The sequence below is a fragment of the Piliocolobus tephrosceles genome, chromosome 2 (assembly GCF_002776525.5).
Source record: "Piliocolobus tephrosceles isolate RC106 chromosome 2, ASM277652v3, whole genome shotgun sequence".
Lineage (NCBI taxonomy): Eukaryota > Metazoa > Chordata > Mammalia > Primates > Cercopithecidae > Piliocolobus > Piliocolobus tephrosceles.
The window spans coordinates 135,023,627-135,043,205 of NC_045435.1; the positions used below are offsets into that span (position 1 = coordinate 135,023,627).

General features: G+C 41.9%; 1 protein-coding gene and 1 pseudogene across 7 annotated transcripts in view; both read right to left on the reverse strand.

Moving 5' to 3' along the window:
• The window catches only part of PLCH1 (phospholipase C eta 1), a 281,678-nt gene that overhangs the window by 145,699 nt on the left and 116,400 nt on the right, over positions 1-19,579 (reverse strand). The gene's annotated exons all lie outside the window — the stretch shown is intronic.
• On the reverse strand, positions 6,646-7,473 carry LOC111526535 (annotated as a pseudogene). Its single transcript, XR_002726411.2, has one exon. The product of XR_002726411.2 is annotated as a ferritin heavy chain pseudogene (transcript).

The following is a 19,579-nucleotide window of genomic DNA, read 5'->3' on the forward strand; positions in this document are numbered from 1 at the left end:
ATCTTATTTTGATTATTGTATTTAGAGTAATACATCTGCTTCTACACTGGTAATATGCTCCTTGACACAGTTTAGTTGTATTCAAAAAAGAAAAAAAAAACTACTCTTCCCTGTTTCCTTCACTGTTTTTATCAGCACTTACTTACTACATAACATCGCGTGCGTGCACACACACACACACACACAAACACAACTACTTGCTTCATTATTTCTGTCTCTCCTGCTGGAATGTAAGTTCTATGAGGGTAAGAATTTTTACACGCTTTTATTACTGCTATATCTCCCATACCTGCCAGTGTTTGGCAAGAGGTAGATGGTAAGTAGCTGATGAATAAATCAAAAGATAAATTATAGCAGAAGCTCCATGGTGGGCCAGGCACGCTGGCCCACGCCTATAATGCCAGCACTTTGGGAGGTTGAGGGGGGGCGGATCACTTGAGGCCAGGAGTTCGAGACCAGCCTGGCCAACATGGCTATCCCCATCTCTACTAAACTACAAAAATTAGCCGGGTATGGTGGTGCATGCCTGTAATTCCAGCTGCACAGGAGGCTGAGGCACGAGAACCACTTGAACCCAGTAGGCAGAGTTTGCAATGAGCCACACCACTGCACTCCTCCCTGGGCAACAGTGTGAGACTCTGTCTCAAAAAACAAACAAACAAAACAACTCCATGGTGAAGCATTCCTGACTCCATCTCTTTTTTTTTTAACTTAAAGGTATTATAGGCTGCAATCCATGTCTCCTCTAAATTCCTTTGAGTAATAACTAAGCCGAAAGCAGGCTCCCTACTGCTTGCCATCCATGGGTGCCAAGAAAACTTGCATTTCAAAATCAACTTAATTTAACAGTTAAAATAATTTCATGTATCCTTCCAAAATAATCACCCTAATTTCTTCAAGTCAAAACAACTCAGAAAATAAGATGTTCGTGACCAAAAAGGACTGTAAGAGCCTGGCCTTCATAGCCCCTCCAACCAAGAAACAGCAGATGAAAAAAGCCTCTTTTCCCCCAAATCAATAGCATTACCCTTCCCATTTTCCCAGAGGCCTTGCCGTGGTGGGACTGAAACCTTGGGACTTCAGGTTACCATGACCAACAGAGGGCAATGAGGCTGGTTGCTGAACACTTACAGTACAGTGGGGACTAAATGAAGACTGAAGGATCCACCCCATAAGGGGGCCAGAGGTTCGCTCACTGTCTAGAACACCTGGCTGAGGCCTGGCTCTGGGCAGCAAAGGCTGGAGAAATCTGCTTCTCTCAGAACTGCTGCTTAAGTTATCAGGGAGGAGGCATGAAAAAGTAAACCCAGCCCCTCTACCAAAAGCCAAACCAGGCCTCATGCCAGAAAGCTCACAGAAAGAAAGATCACAGAAAGAAAGGGAGAACTAGGGGCAGAGAAAGGTGTTCAGGGACCAGCTATGTTTTTAAAGTTGTATTTCTTTAAATGACAGAGTGGAGCACTGGATACCCAAATGATTCCTATACTATTTTTTGACTTGTCTATACAGTTGTAATGCTCCATATAGCAAGAGTGGTTCACGGGTAAGAGTGTGAACTATGAAGGCTGTGGGTCTTAGCAAAGGTACTTAACTTCTGTGGACTGGACTCACTTCCTTCATCTGTAACTGGGCATGATAATGTTATCTGTTTGATGGGACTGTGGTGAGGATTCAATGAATTAATGTAAGAAAAGTGCTGAGGACAATCTCTAACACATATTAATGGCAGACTCAACATGTCATTCATTTCTTCATTAAAAAAAAAAAAAAAAAACCTAAAATCTCTCAGCTCTATTGCCAGCTACACTCACTCATATGACCTCATTTAGCCCCCATCTCTTTTTCCTTTCCATCTACTTGTCACAAACTCCAGCACCCAAAATGCCTAGTGATAGTTCTTTTTATACCCATAGGTACTTCTCAAGCCCTGCAGCTTATATCTTCCTCCATCTGAGCATCTCAGTAAACTTTCAAGGCTGAAAGCAGAGCACTAAGGAATTAAAAAAGACTGTGCAACCCCTCAGTCACAGCCTCCAATGGTTACTGATGATCCATAACCTACAGCCTGCTCTGAGAGGACTATGCACATCATGCACTTGCCCCAACCCTCAAAACAAGATTCAGAGTTGATTTAACCTACCCCTGCCGAAGGTTACAAATATCCCATATCTCAAAACAAAGGCAGTCTTTGCAGCTGCAGTACACCTTATTTTTGTGCCATATGCTGCTTTTTAAACATTTGGCTTGCCGAGCAAATCCTACAGAGATCAGTTCATTCCTTCTAGTAGTCTTTTTGCTTGCAAGGTTAAGAGCTGCCATCTGATGAAAAGCCATGCCTCGGGGTAGAGCATTGCATGGGAAACTGATTCTTAAACATCTAATTAATTACTGATTTTCCTTAAAAATTGAACTCCTTATTAAAATATCATATATGCTTTGAATGATTGCAAATTACTGTTTAGATGCTTTTGGCTGCAAATAAGAGAATGACAAATTGCTTAAAAGATAAAGAATTTTTTAAATCCCATATAAGAAATTTGGAAGGCAGTAAAATTAGTTTATTTAGCAATTCAATAATTCATTGAAAATCCAAGTTTCTTCCATCTTTCTACTCTAATCATCATAAACTCATAGGTTAACAGATGGCTGTAGCAGCTCCAGGCATCATATCCTCAAATCATTTCATTGTACCTTTTTAAAGAGGAAAGAAAACTTTTTCAAAAGCAACCCAACTTCCCCAACTTCCCTCACATCTCATTGGCCAGCATTGTGTCACTTGTTCCTACCTACACCAATCATTCAGCAGGAAACTGGAATAACCAATCTGATCAAGATTCACCCAGGACTACGCAGATAACCTACACTTCCCTGGAATAGGATTAACCTATTAGGGCTCTGTTAAAAAAAATAAAAATAGAAAATATTGTGAATGTTTTCTTGTCGTTGTTGTTGTTGTTGTTGTTGTTAGGGAAAAAAGTAAATACAGCAAATTTAAATCAAGATATCATTTTGGGAAAATTTTTAAATGGAAGCTTCTAGGTACTATTTAACTTTTTCAACTCCAACTAAGTAACGAGATTTTGTGGACCAGGCGTGGTGGCTCACACCTATAATCCCAGCACTTTGGGATGCTGAAGCGGGTAGATAACCTGATGTCAGGAGTTCAAAACCAGCTGGCTAACATGGAGAAACACCATTTCTACTAAAAATACAAAAGAATAGCCAGGCGTGGTGGTTCACACCTTTAATCCCAGCTACTCAGGAGGCTGAGGCAGGAGAATGGCTTGAACCCGGGAGGTGGAGGTTGCAGTGAGCTGAGATTACACCATTGCACCCCAGATTGGGCAACGAGAGTGAAACTCCATCTCAAAAAAAAAAAAAAAAATTAGATTTGTTGTCTCAGTGTGATCCCACGCCAGTCTGCAAACTGTTTGTGATGGGTACAAAATGAGGCAAGTATGCTTATCTCACATAAGTGTAGATATATTGAAAAAAATTAGATACTTTTATAAAAATTTGATAGTCTAATTTTATATCTGTTAAATCTAATAAAACTTTGGAGCTTTTTTTTTATGTCATGGTTTTTTACTCTTAGTAATTGATTTTTACTGTAGTCCACAAAATTATCAGCTGGTAATGGACTGGAGATTGGAACGACAACAAAACAGTCATTCACTAGAGATAGATCACGCTATCCAACTTGTCTAATTTTTGTGTAAATTATGTACTTTTAGAACAGCTTAAGGCTCAGCAGCTTTTCCCCCCCAAACTGATTGGACCATAAGACTTTGAGAGCTAAAGATACAGTCTGAACACTGTAAACTATACCTGGACGCAGAAATTATATTTAAAAATAAAACTGACTAGGATAAATTAATGAGCCCTCAGTCAGAGGTCCATTTCCCTGTGGACTACACAGTTCCAGAAGAGGCAAAACCCTTAACTTTGGCCAGTCCCTGGGCACAACATCAAGTAAAAAGGAATTAGAAAGTTCTGTATGACTTTGGCCAGGCTGGCATTATTAAAAAACATGGTAGGTCCTGTCCTAATAAAAGATGAGAAAAGTCCTAAGGATGAGCAAAATAAAATGCCATGCAGACAAGGATCCATATCTGTAGATCGGGAATCGATTCAAAGTTCATATTTTTGTTCCTCAAAATGAGAAAATATTACCTACATTCAATTAGCACTTTTGCCCTTTTGCTATGGAAAATGTGTTTTGTGATTAGTCCCATTCATTTTTATTTCCTCAGACAGCAAATTAATTCTTATACTTCTCTATAGAGGACAGGACAAATGTGTAGTTAATATTGAAGATTAGGAAATGACCTTAGCCACAATTATCATACATCAATAACACATTTCCAAAACCCAAGAAAGAAACTCTCACCTACTTTAGTATGTTTACTCAGTGGATTTAAAGTAACCTTTCAAATCACCAACTGCAAAGACAACATTCCACCTCAAAATGTATTCAAATTGGGCTCTTGAATTGCACTTTTATGGAATTAACCTACCATCTTCTTATGAAAAAGTTACCTGACATCCCTGGGTGCACTAGCTAGTACACAAAGGAAGCAAGGGGTTCAACAGTTAGGAGGACAGTTTGCACACGATCTGCACATGTTTATCATCAATTCAAAGCTTGATGACGATTGATGATGGCATTTGTTGGTGGGTTATGCTTTCTTCCCCTTATTTATTTCACAATGGTTATCATTGCAAAGCTCTCCCAATGATGTTTTTGAGTGTTCAATTTTAAGAATGCAAGTTCAAGTATGCTTTCTTCCTCACTACAAAAGAATATGATTTCAAATATTCAACAAATTGGTTTACCTAATGGTCTCTTTGTAGGGGTCTCCCACTATCCTGCTACCCACTATCACCCCAATAAATACTCTAGTGACATAACCCCTTCAACAGTTACCATCATTGAACTTTATAAACGTAACACCATATACCTTCAACCATGTACATGTTCCCAACCAGTTTCCACAAAGAGCTAAATTTAAGCCTGCTATAAGAGAGAATCGAAATTTGGTTTGCTTTCTTTTACACTCTGCTACATAGACTTTAAAACATGCAGAAGAGCTGACTTTGCCAACAAAGCTCATCCTTCTTTTTTCCAAAGCAGCCAGCTGTGACTTCATTTTGGATTTAGGCTATGATTTTTCTGATTTTTCTCTTTGCATGTGAATGTTTATTTGTGAAGTCTTGAACTTCACACTACTTCCAACTCTAGAAATGATTTGGGCAAGCTGCCATGTTTATAATCTTAAAGCCTCCAGCTTCCCAGATAATACAAATTCTCTCTCTTGTTATTTAATTAATGTCAAACTCATAACGTCATGCAACATTGCTGTTGGAAGATTTCTATTTTGCCAACGTGTCTATTCTCCTAGTTACTCCTAACTAGAATGAGTAAACCTTTTGAATAAATCAGAGACATCTTTACAGGCAAATGATTAAAGGGTTTGACTGCCTGCCATAATATTGGAACAAGATCTGGGAGAAAATATTAATGAATAAAGGATTATAACCCTGGACAAGCAAGCAAATGCAGCTTAAATACATAACAGTTTCCCCAAAAACTAAATTGGACTTTATACTATATATAATTACATTCCATGCATCTCTATATTATAGCACCTTAAACAATGTAGATAACTAGTAAATATTAGTTAAACAAATGAGTAAATGAAAAATATCTACAAGATATACCACCTTGTTGGAAAGATAGGTTCTTGGCTGCCTTAAGTTTCCCATAAATAAACCAGGGGCCAGGGGTGGTGCTCACACCTATAATGCCAGCACTTTGGGAAGCCAATGCAGGAAGATCACTTGAGTCCAGGAGTTCGAGACCAGCCTGGGCAAAATGGTGAAACCTTGTCTCCACAAAAAATAAAAAACACTTAGCCTGGAGTGGTGGTGCAAGCCTATGGTCCCAGCTACAGAGAAGGCTTAGGCAGGAGGATCACTTGGGCCCAGGAGGTTAAGGCTGCGGTGAGCCACGTTCATGTCACTGCATTCCAACCTGGGCTACAGAGCAAAACCCTGTCTCAAAAAATAAATAAATAAACAATGTATATGGCAATCACAGTCCTTGGTACCAAAGACCAAACTCCAAGCTTATCTGAAGACATCTGATGTTATAGCCATTGGAAAATGAAAGGGGAAGGAGGGGGCTAAGGGGAGCAACAAAAGGTTGACTGTGTTTTCTTCTGGCAGTCTGCCTTCACAGCCAGTACTATGCCTGTGGCCATCTCCCAGGCTCAGGAGATCACCTGGGGAGCCTATCTTACTCTAGCCCATCAGATTCACTTTCCCAGGAACTGGAAGTAGAGCTTTGATATGGTTTGCATTTGTGTCCCTGACTAACTCTCACGTCAAACTGTAATCCCTAGTGGAGGAGGGGCCTGGTGGGAGGTGACTGAGTCATGGGGGTAGATATGCCCCCTGCTGTTCTCAGGATAGTGAGTGAGTTCTCCTGAGATGTGGTTGTTTAAAAATGTGTGGTACCTCCCACTTCTCTTTTATTTTTTTGGGGGGGGTACCAAATTTCTTTATTTGAAGGAAGGGTACAAATCAAAGAACTTAAGTGGATGTTTTGGTACAACTTATAGAAAAGGTAAAGGAAACCCCAACACATGCATGCACTGCCTTGGTGACCAAGGAAGTCATCCCATGGCTATGGGGAAATTAGCCTGAGACTTAGCTTTCATTATCACTGTCTCCCAGGGTGTGCTTGTCAAAGAGATACTCTGCCAAGCCAGATTCGGGTGCTCCCATCTTGCGCAAGTTGGTCACATGGTCACCTAATTCTTTGATGGCTTTCACCTACTCATTCAGGTAACGCGTCTCAGTGAAATTACACAAATGGGGGTCATTTTTGTCAGTGGCCAGTTTGTGCAGTTCCAGTAGTGACTGATTCACATTTTTTTCCAAATGTAATGCACACTCCATGGCATTCAGCCCACTCTCCCAGTCGTCATAGTCTGGTTTCTTGATATCCTGAAGGAAGATTCGGCCACCTCGTTGGTTCTGCAGCTTCATCAGTTTCTCAGCATGTTCCCTTTCCTCGTGAGATTGGTGAAGAAAGTATTTGGCAAAGTTCTTCAAAGCCACATCATCACAGTCAAAGTAGTAAGACATGGACAGGTAAAGGTAGGAAGCATAGCGCTCCAGGTTGATCTGGCGGTTGATGGCAGCCTCTGAGTCCTGGTGGTAGTTCTGGCGCACCTGCGAGGTGGACGCGGTGGTCATGGCGGAGGCTAAGGACAGGCGGCGGCGGCGGCCGCCGTGGCTGCGCGGTGCTGGAGTGGCGGCGGGGACCTTGGGGCGGTCCGAGGGCGCGGTGAAGAGGTGAGGGAGGGCTGGCTAAGGGCGGCCGGCCGGAATGGGGGACGGGGGACGAGCGCCGGGTTCCGTCCAAGCACTGTTGAAGCAGGAAACCCCGACGACTCTCAGCGAAGAACGTCTGGCCCCGCTTCTCTTTCTTCCTCCTGCTCCAGCCAGTAAGACATGCCTGCTTCTTCTTTGCCTTCTGTCGTGATTGTAAGTTTTCTGAGGCCTCCTCTGCCATACTTCCTGTACAGCCTGCAGACCTGTGAGTCTATAAATTACCCAGTCTCAGGTACTCCTTTATAGCAATGTGAGAACGGACTTATACAAACGTCTATCTCTGCTGATCACTTCCGGGAAAGACATCTAAACCAGGGAGCTATAGGGTGGCCATTTCCAAGCATGCCAAAGCAGAGAAAGTCTACAGAGAAAGAGAATGAGGCAGATGGCAGGGAGAGTTGCAGGGATCAGAGCTGGACAGCAAGGCCTGCCTGTGCTCCCAGTTCACCTCTTGTGAAGCGTGGTCATCCTTGAGTTCCTTGAGATGACTCAGTATCCAAGATGTCTGGGTGATAAAATGGCAGGGTGGAAGAAAAACTAAATTGGGAGTGAGTGAATGTAATAATAGTATAGACTTCCTTTGAGGGCTCTGTGAGCCACTGAAGGGTTTTAAGCAGAGTGACCCATGTTGGGATAGGCACCTTTACAATCAGCCCGACTGGCTGAAAGTAGAGAATGGGTTAGAATGGAGGAAGATTGCAATTAGGAGGCTTTTGTGGTCGTTTAACAGCCTGTGGTCCCAGGGAAGTATCTGTTGCTCACATGTAATGCTGCCTACTAGCATAATTTAAACACACAGGCTATTTCTCTTCAAAAGGGCATATTTCATGTAACATCTTTTTTTTTTTTTTTTGAGACGGAGTCTCGCTCTGTCGCCCAGGCTGGAGTGCAGTGGCCGGATCTCAGCTCACTGCAAGTTCCGCCTCCCGGGTTCCCGCCATTCTCCTGCCTCAGCCTCCGGAGTAGCTGGGACTACAGGCGCCCGCCACCTCGCCCGGCTAGTTTTCTTTTTTGTATTTTTTAGTAGAGACGGGGTTTCACCGTGTGAGCCAGGATGGTCTCAATCTCCTGACCTTGTGATCCGCCCGTCTCGGCCTCCCAAAGTGCTGGGATTACAGGCTTGAGCCACTGCGCCCGGCCTTTCATGTAACACCTTTAACCATTACATGAAAACTCATTCTTTGTCACCCAGCATCAACGAATTATTAGATTATTGGCCCAAAACCTCCATGATTATATAATGTACATTAGGACTAGAAGTTAAGTCACCAGAGAGTTTCCAATATTTAATAGTGCCATATTTCACAACTGCCCAGGGAGAATATCAGTCTACTACTCTGTTAGCATGGTATCCAACATTGCTTCCTTAATGTTGTAGATCCTTTCCTAAGCCTGTCAAAGCAAATTTCAACAAACAAATTCATAACGTAACATTTGTGGTAGCAGATATTTTGCTAATTTCACAGAATTCTTCTAAATCCTTTAAGGTTTGGGACTCGCTACACTTCTGATTATAACTGAATATTAAGCTAGCTAAAGAGAGGTAAAGTGCAAATTAGGTACTGAAATGGTGACTGTCATGGCTCTGCAATAAGAAAGAATTTAGCTTTCTACAATTACTTGAGCCCTATAGCTTCCATGTCACCTGGAATACATGTTTAAAACTGACTTTCAATGAAAAAAGAAAAAGCACAAAAACAAACTCCTTTTAAGATTGTTTCACTGGCCCTAGTATTTACCATTTTTTTAAATTAAAAATCTTGAGAATTCAAGTTTTCCTAGAACTTGTCTTTATAGATTTTCATCTTAGACTTAAGTGGTCATAAATGTTATACTACCTCATATTTCTCTCTGTATGATAAGCCCAAATATTCCTTAACTGTGTTTGATCTACTTTGTGGTCAAAATATGGGGGATAGGAGAGAGGTCCTCATCAAAACTCAAGATTAGCAAAAGCTGAGGAATTTTATCAACACCAGACCTGTCATACAAGAAACATTACAGGGAGTCCTTCAATCTGCAAGAAAAGGATGTTAACAAGCAAGAAATCATCTGAAAATTAGTAGAACTGGAATGTTCCTAACACAAAGAAATGACTTATGTTTAAGGTGACGAATATCCAAGTACCCTAATTTGATCATTACACATTGTATGCCTGTCTCAAAACATCACATAAATACGTACAACTGTAATGTACCTAAACAAATTTTAAAAAATAATTTTTTAACTTTTTTTAACTTTTTAAAATCTCAAGTTTAGGGCACCTGGGTCCTGTCAGTTGAAAACTTATACTAAAGCTTCAAAAAAAAACCCAAAGGTTTTTCTAGTAGTGAAGTTATTAAACACTAGGTCAGAAAGTAATCCTGTTTAATCAGTCAAAAACCTAAATAAGACCACTAATGCTAAGATTCACCAGCTGCAGAAGGTTGACATACTAAAAAATGGATCAAGAGTAATTTTTCCCAGTTGTAAGAATAGTGAAGGCATTAATACAATAATAAAAAAAGAATAGCTAAATCTGCCTAGCATTTAGTAGGCACTCACAATGTAGTATTCACAGTGCCTTGCATGCTTAGAGTCATTTAATAGTCAAAACAACCCTATGAGGTATGTGCTATTATGATCCCTATATTATAACAGAAGCTACCAAGGCATAAATAAGCTAAGTAACTTCCCCAAGGTCACACAACCTATAAGTGGTAGAGTAAGATTTCAGCATCCACATTCTGAACTACTTCCCAAGGCCCAGATGTTACTTTAAATTAAAAATCACTACATTCTTTAGTACAATGAAAGTGGAAAGCAAACCCCACTCAGGATAAATTGCAGGCTCTCCTGCACTGTCTCCACCATCACCTCCCTTGAAAGAAGTTTAAGGGGCTCCACTTGTGATTGTTAATTTTATGGGTCAACTTGACTGGGCCACAGGATGCCAAGATACCTAATTAAACATTCTTTGTGGGTGTGTCTGTGAGGGTAGTTCCAAAAGAGGTTAGCATTTGAATAGGTAGAGTAAAGCAGATTGCGCTCTCCAATGTGTATGGGCATCATCCAATCTGTGGAGGGCCCAATTAGAACAAAAAGGCAGAGGAAGGTTGAACTGGCCCTCTCTGCCTCAATGCTTGAGCTGAAACATCGGCATTCTCCCACCCTTGGACTGGGATTTACACCACTGATGTGCCTGGTTTTCAGGCCTTCAGGCTTGGACTGGAATTTACCACTAGCTTTCCTGGGGCTCCAGCTTGCAGATGGCAGAGGATGGGACTTTTCAGCCTCCACAATTGTGTGAGCCAATTCTTTAAATCTCTCTCTCTCTCTCTCTCTCTCTCTCTCTATATATATATATATATACTTTAAACAATTGCATATGTATTATACATATATAGATTTTTTTTCTTGTCATTATTCCCTAAACAATACAGTACAACAACTATTTACATTAGGTTTTATAAGTGACCTTGAGATAATTAAAAATATATGGGAGGGATGGCATTGGGAGTTATACCTGATGTAAATGACAAGTTGATGGGTGCTATATATATATATATATATAGGAGAGAGGTCCTCATCAAAACTCAAGATTAGCAAAAGCTGAGGAATTTTATCAACACCAGACCTGTCATACAAGAAATATTACAGGGAGTCATCCCTGTAATATTATAATATTATATATATATATATAAAGTCGTCCCACAGTATCCATGGATGATTGTTTCCAGGACCTCCTGAGGATAATCTTTGTGCATTCTCAAGGCCCTGATATAAAATGATATAGTATTTACATATAACCTATGTACCAGCCTCCCATATATATATATATTTTTTTTTCTTTACATGTGCACAACGTGCAGGTTTATTACATATGTATACTTGTGCCATGTTGGTGTGCTGCACCCATCAACTCGTCAGCACCCATCAACTTGTCATTTACATCAGGTATAACTGCCAATGCCATCCCTCCCATGTATTTTAAATTATCTCAAGGTCACTTATAAAACCTAATGTAAATAGTTGTTGTACTGAATTGTTTAGGGAATAATGACAAGAAAAAAAATCTGTATATGTATAATACATATGCAATTGTTTAAAGTATTTTCAATCCACAGTTGGTTGAATCCATGGATGTGGAACCCATGGACACAGAGGATTGGCTATATATAAATCTCATTTTTATCTCATATGTATATATACAGATTATACACACACACACAGGCAGACATACAGTCACACATCACTTAACAACAAGGATATATCCTGAGGAATGTGGTGTTATGTGATTTCATCATTGTATGAACCTCATAGAGTGTATGTACACAAACCTAGATGGTATAGCCTGCTCCACACCTAGGCTATATGTATAGCTTACTGCTCCTTGGCTACAAACCAGTACAGCATGTTACTGAACTAAATACTATAGACAACTGTAACACAATGGCATTTGTATACCTAAACATACAAAAGGTACATTAAAATGCAGTAAAAAAGATACAAATTGGTACACTTGTATGGGGCACATGCATGAGTGCCGCTTGCAGGACTGGAAGTTTCTCTGGGTGAGTCAGTGAGTGAGTGATGAGTGAATGTGAAGGCTTAAAACATTACTGTACACTATGATGGACTTCATAAACATTGTGTATTTAGTCTACACTAAACTTTTTTTGTTTTTTTTTTTTTTTTGAGACGGTGTCTCACTCTGTCGCCTAGGCTGGAGTGCAATGGTGCCATCTTGGCTCACTACAACCTCCGCCTCCAGGGTTCAAGCAATTCTCCTGCCTCAGCCTCCTGAGTAGCTGGGATTACAGGTACGCACAACCATCCCTGGCTAATTTTTGTATTTTTAGTAGAGATGGGGTTTCACCATGTTGGTCAGGCTGGTCTCGAACTCCTGACCTTGTGATCCGCCTGCCTCAGCCTCCCAAAGCGCTGGGATGACAGGTGTGAGCGACCATGCCTGGTTACACTAAACTTATTTTAAAATATTTTTCTTTCTTCACTAAATTAACTTTAGCTTAATGTAACTTTTTACTTCATAAACTTAAAAATTTTTAACTCTTACAATAACACAGTTTAAAACACACATTGTACAGCTGCTCAAAAATATTTTATATTTTTGCTCTAAGATAGTTTTATATCTTTGTCCTATAAGCTTGTTTCCATTAAAAATTTTTTTAAACATTTTTGTTAAAAACTAAGACACAAACACACATATTAGCCTAGGCCTACACAGTGCCAGGATCATCAATATCACTGTTTTCCACCTCCACATCTTGTCCCACTGGAAGGTCTTCAGGGGCAGTAACATGCATGGAGCTGTCATCTCCTGTGATAACAATGCCTTCTTCTGAATACCTCCTGAAGAATCTGCCTGAGGCTGTTTTACAGTTACCAGTTGGTTTGTTTTTTAATAAATAGAGGGAGTATACTCTAAAATAACATTAAGAAGTAGAGTAAATATTAGGCCATTGGAATTTTTCAGCTCTGTTAAAATCTTACGGGACCACTGTCATATATGCAGTCCATCACTGACTGAAACACTGTTATGTAGAGTATGACTGCGTGTGTATATATGTGTAAGAAATGTATTGTAAAGAAATGACCAGATATCTCCAATCGATTCTGTTTCTCTGGAGGACCCTGAATAATACACCATTCTTGTATCAGTCTCTAAACTCTCTCCTGGGAGCCAATTTAAAAAGAGACAAATGTACAAATAAATGGCACCCTCAAGACTTTCTATGTCAAATGACATTCAACAGAAAGTCAAATGACACAGAGGTCAAGTGCATTTCCCAATTAAGGATCACAAGAACCCACAGAAGGCAGGACAGACTATCAATGCATCAGGAGGCAGAGCAACAGCAGCACCCAGCAATCTCCTGGGTGAGATACAAACCAGCCTCCTCCAGGAATATTTATATATTTAACGCTACCATACCTACCAATGACAATTACACGGCAGACAACTGGCCAAAATATTAATAAAGCAATCAGTCAATTATGATATGCTTTTTCAGTTTTCCCTAATAATATTGTTGGCTTCCTTTGTCAACTGTCTATATTCAAGTGGAAACAGATACCAAAAGTTTAAGAAAAATGCCTGAGAATATCTATCTACTAACATCAGTTTTTATACAATTTGTATTGTGGAGATTCAGGGAACCTCCATTAATCAAAGTTTAACTATCTAACATTACTTTAGCTCACAAAAGTTCATTTTATGGGATTATGGTTTGAGAATCACTGATCTAACGCTCTCTTTATTCTCCTGAAAAAAAAAAAAATGGGTCTCATGAGATTCTAGAAATCATCTCATCCAGGGAAATATTCGTTCTAGTTTTATCTTATTGTGTGTTTTCCTAGAAATAATGGGCATGTCATCATAAGAAATGAAACAATGGCATTCACAGCAACCTGGATAAAATTGGAGACTGTTATTCTAAGTGAAGTAACTCAGGAATGGAAAAACAAAACATCATTTCTTCTCACTCATAAGTGGGAGCTAAGCTATGAAGACGCAAAAGCATAAGAATGACACGATGGACTCTGGGGACTCAGGGGAAAGGGTGGGAGGAGGATGAGGTATAAAAGACTACACACTGGTACAGTGTACAATGCTTGGGTGATGGGTGCACCAAAATCTCAGAAATCACCACCGAAGAACTTATTCATGTAACCAAACAACATATGTTCCCCCAAAAACCTATTGAAATAAAAAATAACTTTTTAAAAAATCATTTATTTATTTATTTATTTATTTATTTATTTATTTATTTATTTTGAAACAGTCTCACTCTGTCATCCCAGAGTGCAGTGGCATGATCTCAGCTCACTGCAACCTCCACCCCCTGGGTTCAAGCAATTCTCCTGCCTCAGCCTCCCTGGTAGCTGGAATTACAGGCATGCACTATCACGCCTAGGTAATTTTTGTATTTTTAGTAGAGAGGAGGTTTCATCATGTTGGCCAGGCTGGTCTCGAACTCTTGACCTCAAGAGATCCTCCTGCCTCGGCCTCCCAAAGTGCTGGGATTACAGGCATGAGCCACTGTGCCTGACCAAAAAAGAAATTTTTTTAAATAAAAAAATAAAATTAATTAATTAAAAAAATTAGTTGGCTGGGCACGGTGGCTCACGCCTGCAATCCCAGCACTTTGGGAGGCTGAGGCGGGCGGATCATGGGGTCAGGAGATGGAGATCATCCTGGCTAACACAGTGAAACCCCATCTCTACTAAAAATACAAAAACAAAATTAGCCAGGCGTGGTAGCGGGCACCTGTAGTCCCAGCTACTGGAGGGGGAGAACGGTGTGAATCCAGGAGGTGAAGAATGGCATGAACCCAAGAGGTGGAGCTTGCAGTGAGCTGAGATCATGCCACTGCACTCCAGCCTGGGCAACAGAGTGAGACTCCACCTCAAAAAAATAAAAAATATAAATAAATAAATAAATCACACACTTTAAATGAGAAATAACTGTATTTTCTGAAACAAAATAGAGAAGAGTGAAAAAAAATTTTAAATAGAAATATAAATAATGGGCATGCAATCAGAAACTGACATTTGCAGGTGTTGTGTGTTATTGATAAGAAAGGTAGGCTTAGTAGTCCACAATTGATCTACGTGAGAAGCAAAAGAACATGAGGTTTTATTTTTACCTAGGAAAGACACTGCTCCTTACACCTAGAAAACATGGAACATGTATGTCCAGCTTAAAAACACTTCCCACATCCTTTGCATGAGTCGTGTGACTCAACTTTGGTTAATGTGAAATAAGTACAAGTTCATAAGTGGGTTTCTGTGAAAGCTATTTCAAAAGGGGGCTGATTCAGTTAAAAGGTGAGAGGCTCCACCTAAAAGTAAATAAATAAATAAAATAAAAATAAAAGTACTAATTCCAAAAAGTATACAATTAAAGAAACAATTTTTTGAAGGAGAAGGATAAGAATTTCCAAGAAAGGAAATTCAAATCTTGTTTTTATGCTGAGTCATGTTTACATGACTATCAATTACTATCTCTGAATATCAACAAGTGAAAAATATTAACTTTCTGATATTCTCCTCTTCTTTTGGTAAAAACAGGCTCCTTTTTAAAAAATCAAATCTAAGCCATTGTAGCGGCAGGGACATTCAGTCAGTAGAACTCCTATAAATATTTCTGTCTGAATAAAGATTGGCATCAAGGGGTTACAGCAAAATTTCTTTTTTACTTATTCTTGGTGAGATATAGCTACTTCACTTACATGGTACTTCCTAATTTTCAAAGCCCCTTCTCATACATGATCTCAACTCACACAATCCTACGAGACAGAATAGAGAGGGAATATTGAGATATTTTCCCTAAAGCCCAAAATCCTGATGTCCAATTGCCCCTAGATATCTCCAGCCTAATATCCCAGTACCCCCAAGATACTCTGAACTCAGTATGACTAAAACCAAATTCTCCATGACCCTCACTTTTTTTGTTTTTTAAAGAAATGGAGTTTCACTATGTTGCCCAGGCTCGAGCACTGTGGCCATTCACAGGCACAATCATGGCACACTACAGTCTCAAACTCCCAGTCTTAATCAATCCTCCTGCCTTAGCCTCCTAAGTAGCTGGGACTACAGGCATGCACCACTGATCCTGGTATAGCCTCACCTTTTTATAGGTACCTGGGATTTGTTTTACTCCTAGTATAAGACACATAGTCACAGAAATCACTAGTCATGAAGGAAGGAGTTATTTGTTGCTTTTTGGTTTTTGTTTGCGACAGAGTCTTGCGCTGTTGCCTAGGCTAGAATGCAGTGGCACAATCACAGCTTACTGCAGCCTCGACCTCCAAGGCTCAAGCAATTGATTCTTCCACCTCAGCCTCCCAAGTAGCTAGCACTACAGGCACATGCCACCATGCCCAGCTTTTTTTCTTTTTTTTTTTTTTTCAGTAATGACCAGGTCTCCCTATGTTGCCCAGGCAGGTCTTGAACTCCAGTCCTCCTGCCTCAGCCTCCCAAAGTGCTGGGAGAAGTTTTTAAACTCACAGTTCCCTAGAAACAGGAGGTATGGCAAGACAATATGAAGAGCAGGTGGCCTCACAGAGAACCACCATGGCCAGTCAGGAGGTAAAGGGAATGGGATAAGAGCAAAATGCAGGCAAATATTTTCATTGTTTTCCAAAGCAAGGAATGAGTGAGGCAGGTTAAGCAGACTTGGGATTGACTAGTGTGAATAATTTTGGCAGGATCTGGGGGGAAAGGTGCTATACTTAGATGTCTGGTATCTGGCCCTGGATGATTAGGCAGGTGGGTAGTGGCCCAGGTTTGAGAGACTGATAAAGGACATGGTGAGGGTATGGGCTGTGGATTGGTGGGTTTGCATGTGAAAGGTGTGTTTCTGGAGAGCTGTTTACAATCTCTAGAAATCAGCTAACCCTGGGAGGGGCAGTTCCTCTAGGGTCAACAAGGTCCCAGATGTGAATGCATTAGGATACAAAAAAATAAAAAGAAATGGTTATACACCACCTACATATGAAACTCTCTTTGCTTCAGGCTCATGCCTGGATGACATCAACCCACTGGCCCAAGCCTCCCCTTCTCCTTCCTGAACATCACCCCCTCTGTCCTCACTGTTCAGTCCTTGAGCACTCACCTTAGCTGTCACTGTAACCTCTGAAATGACATCCTGAATAGTGACCAGCTAGTGTCACAGTTCTGCCTCACCCCACCCTTTCTCAGCATTGCCGACCATAATGTGCAACTCCAGCCTCCTCATCCCACATTCAAATCCTTTGTAGACTCTTGTTTTATCTTTAAAAGTATGTGAAATTACACATTCAACTCCATAATGAGAGTTCCCCAAAGTCCTTGAGTAAAACTGGCTTTCAAGGAATAACCTTTTTGTCTTGTTTTTCTAAGACCACCAGAGCGAGCACAAAAGAACCAGCAAGTAGGCACAGGTCAGGAGCAAAACTGCTAGTTTATTTTGGTAACCTAAGGTGTGCGGGAGAAGTCTGTCGGCCTCCGGCAAAGGAGGCCGGCAGAGTCCCCCGGTGGGGCTCTCGGACGGACTTCCCACAGTCCCGACATCCCGACAGGACTGGGAAGCTGGGAAGTCCGCCGGGCTGTGAGAAGGCCGCTTGGCTCAATGGCGGAGAGCGGCTTTTCTAGGAGTGGGAGGGCAATAGGCGGGGCACAGGCGTGTCAGGGGCGTTCCACAGGTGCGACCAGGTAAATCTTGGTCTCTTCAGATTGACGTCACCTGGCGCATGCCCAGTTGGTCTGCACCTTCCCGGGCGCCGGCTGCATTTTGGTGCGCGCGGGAAGAGTCGGGGGGGGGGGGGGGATGAAGAACCCGGAAGTGTACCATCTTGCCTCCGTTCGTCCAAACAGTCCAACCTTTTATTGATAATAGTGATAAAGGGGCGCCGTGGTCTGTCTGGCTACTTCCTGCGGTTAAGGGGCGTCGTTAAGGTCGGGGCCCATGGTTGGTATTTGGACGCACGGATGAAAAATAAAATAAGGCACAGTATTAGTATAGGAATGAGGAATGGAAGCATTTGTTGGAATATGGGCAAAACCCAGGATAGTCCTGGCAAAGTTGGGGAGTATGAGATAGTTAAGAAAATTTAGTAAGTTTGAGGCAAGTCGGGGAAAGCCAAACTGATTTCCACTGATTGCTTTCGGTAGGGGCCCTTTTTAGTTGGGAATGAGGAATGAGTGTGCAAAGTACTTGTTGGCCAGGCAGCAATTAAGGATTGGAGTTTTTCGTGGAGTGGATGGCTTTCCACTTACTCCTACTACAGAGATATTGGATGGAAGGCTAGGTCCAGAGAAGGACGGCAAAACAGAATAGGTAGCCTCGCTGTTGATTAAAAAATTAATTGTCTTACCCGCTACCAGGAGAGTTACCCACGGCTCGGCGAGGGTGATGGGGGTCCCCGAGTCTCGGCACCTTCAGTTGTCATCGTCCAGATGTAGGAGCTGGAAGGAGCTCCCAGGATCCTGGGAAAGGGGGTCACGTAGAGGCGCGGCACCTGTTCTCAGGGTGGGGCAATCAGACTTCCAGTTTCCTCCCTGCTGGCAAGCAGGGCAGGGGGTTGCTGGTGGACGAGGGTTAGGACATTCACTGGCCTAATGTCCCGATGCCTTGCACTTATAGCAAGGCTGCGTTGGGACTCGGGGACCCTGTGGACACCTGTTGGCATAGTGTCCTGCCTTGCCGCACTTATAGCAGGCAGGCTCCTTTTGTAGCTTTGGAGTCTGAGGGGCGTGTGCTCTCTGGTCTGGGGTTATGACTGGGCTGTAAAGCCGCTGCTAGGAGCTGTAACTTCTGTTCAAGGCAAGCTTGCCGTCTCCTCTCTGGAGCTATAGACCTTAAAGGCTAATTTAACTAGGTCTTGTATTGGTGTCTGAGGACCATCCTCTACCTTTTGAAGTTTTTTACGAATGTCAGGAGCTGATTGAGAAATGAAATAAGACGCCAAAATGGTGGAAAGATCGGCCAATGAAAAAGGGACATGTACTCTGACTACCCCCCGCCCCAGCCACCTCTCACAAAGGTGCTAACACTGTAGGAGGGTGTGGGCAGAGATAGGGGACTCAAGACAGCCAGTTGGGGGCCCCCGGCACGGGACCGAGTGGATTACTAGTAGATAAGGAGGAGGAAGGAGGAGTCTGGATGGGGGGAGGAGGAGGAGTCTGGGCAGGAAGGGAGGGGGTGGAGAGAAGGAGCATAGGGAAGAGAGCCCAAGGCCCAAAAGCCTTGTATGTAAATTTCGGACCACTTGCCTAGCCGCTGGCAGAAATTGCTGAGGTCAATCACGCCACAGTGGAAAGGAAAATTAACCGCTTCCTCCTAAGGTCTTGCTCGAGCTGTAAGGTTTTTAAATTGGCTAGGAGGCACCCTAAGGGGTGCTCTTTGGAAATTTGGACTGGGGGTTTCCCATTTGTTTCCTCTTTACTTACACAATGGACACAATGGAAATGGAAGCGGATCTCTGCCTGGCTTCAAAGCGTCCTTTGGAACCAGCAGAGACAGACTGGAGGCTCTTGAAGCCAAGGTGGAGATTACCTTCAGGCGGGCGTCTCCATCCTGAACGGGTCTCCGAGCCACATGGTGGCTCCAAATGGACCTCGGACCTGCGCAGGATTTTGGCCGAGGGACACAATGGACACAATGGAAATGGAAGTGGATCTCTGCCTGGCTTCA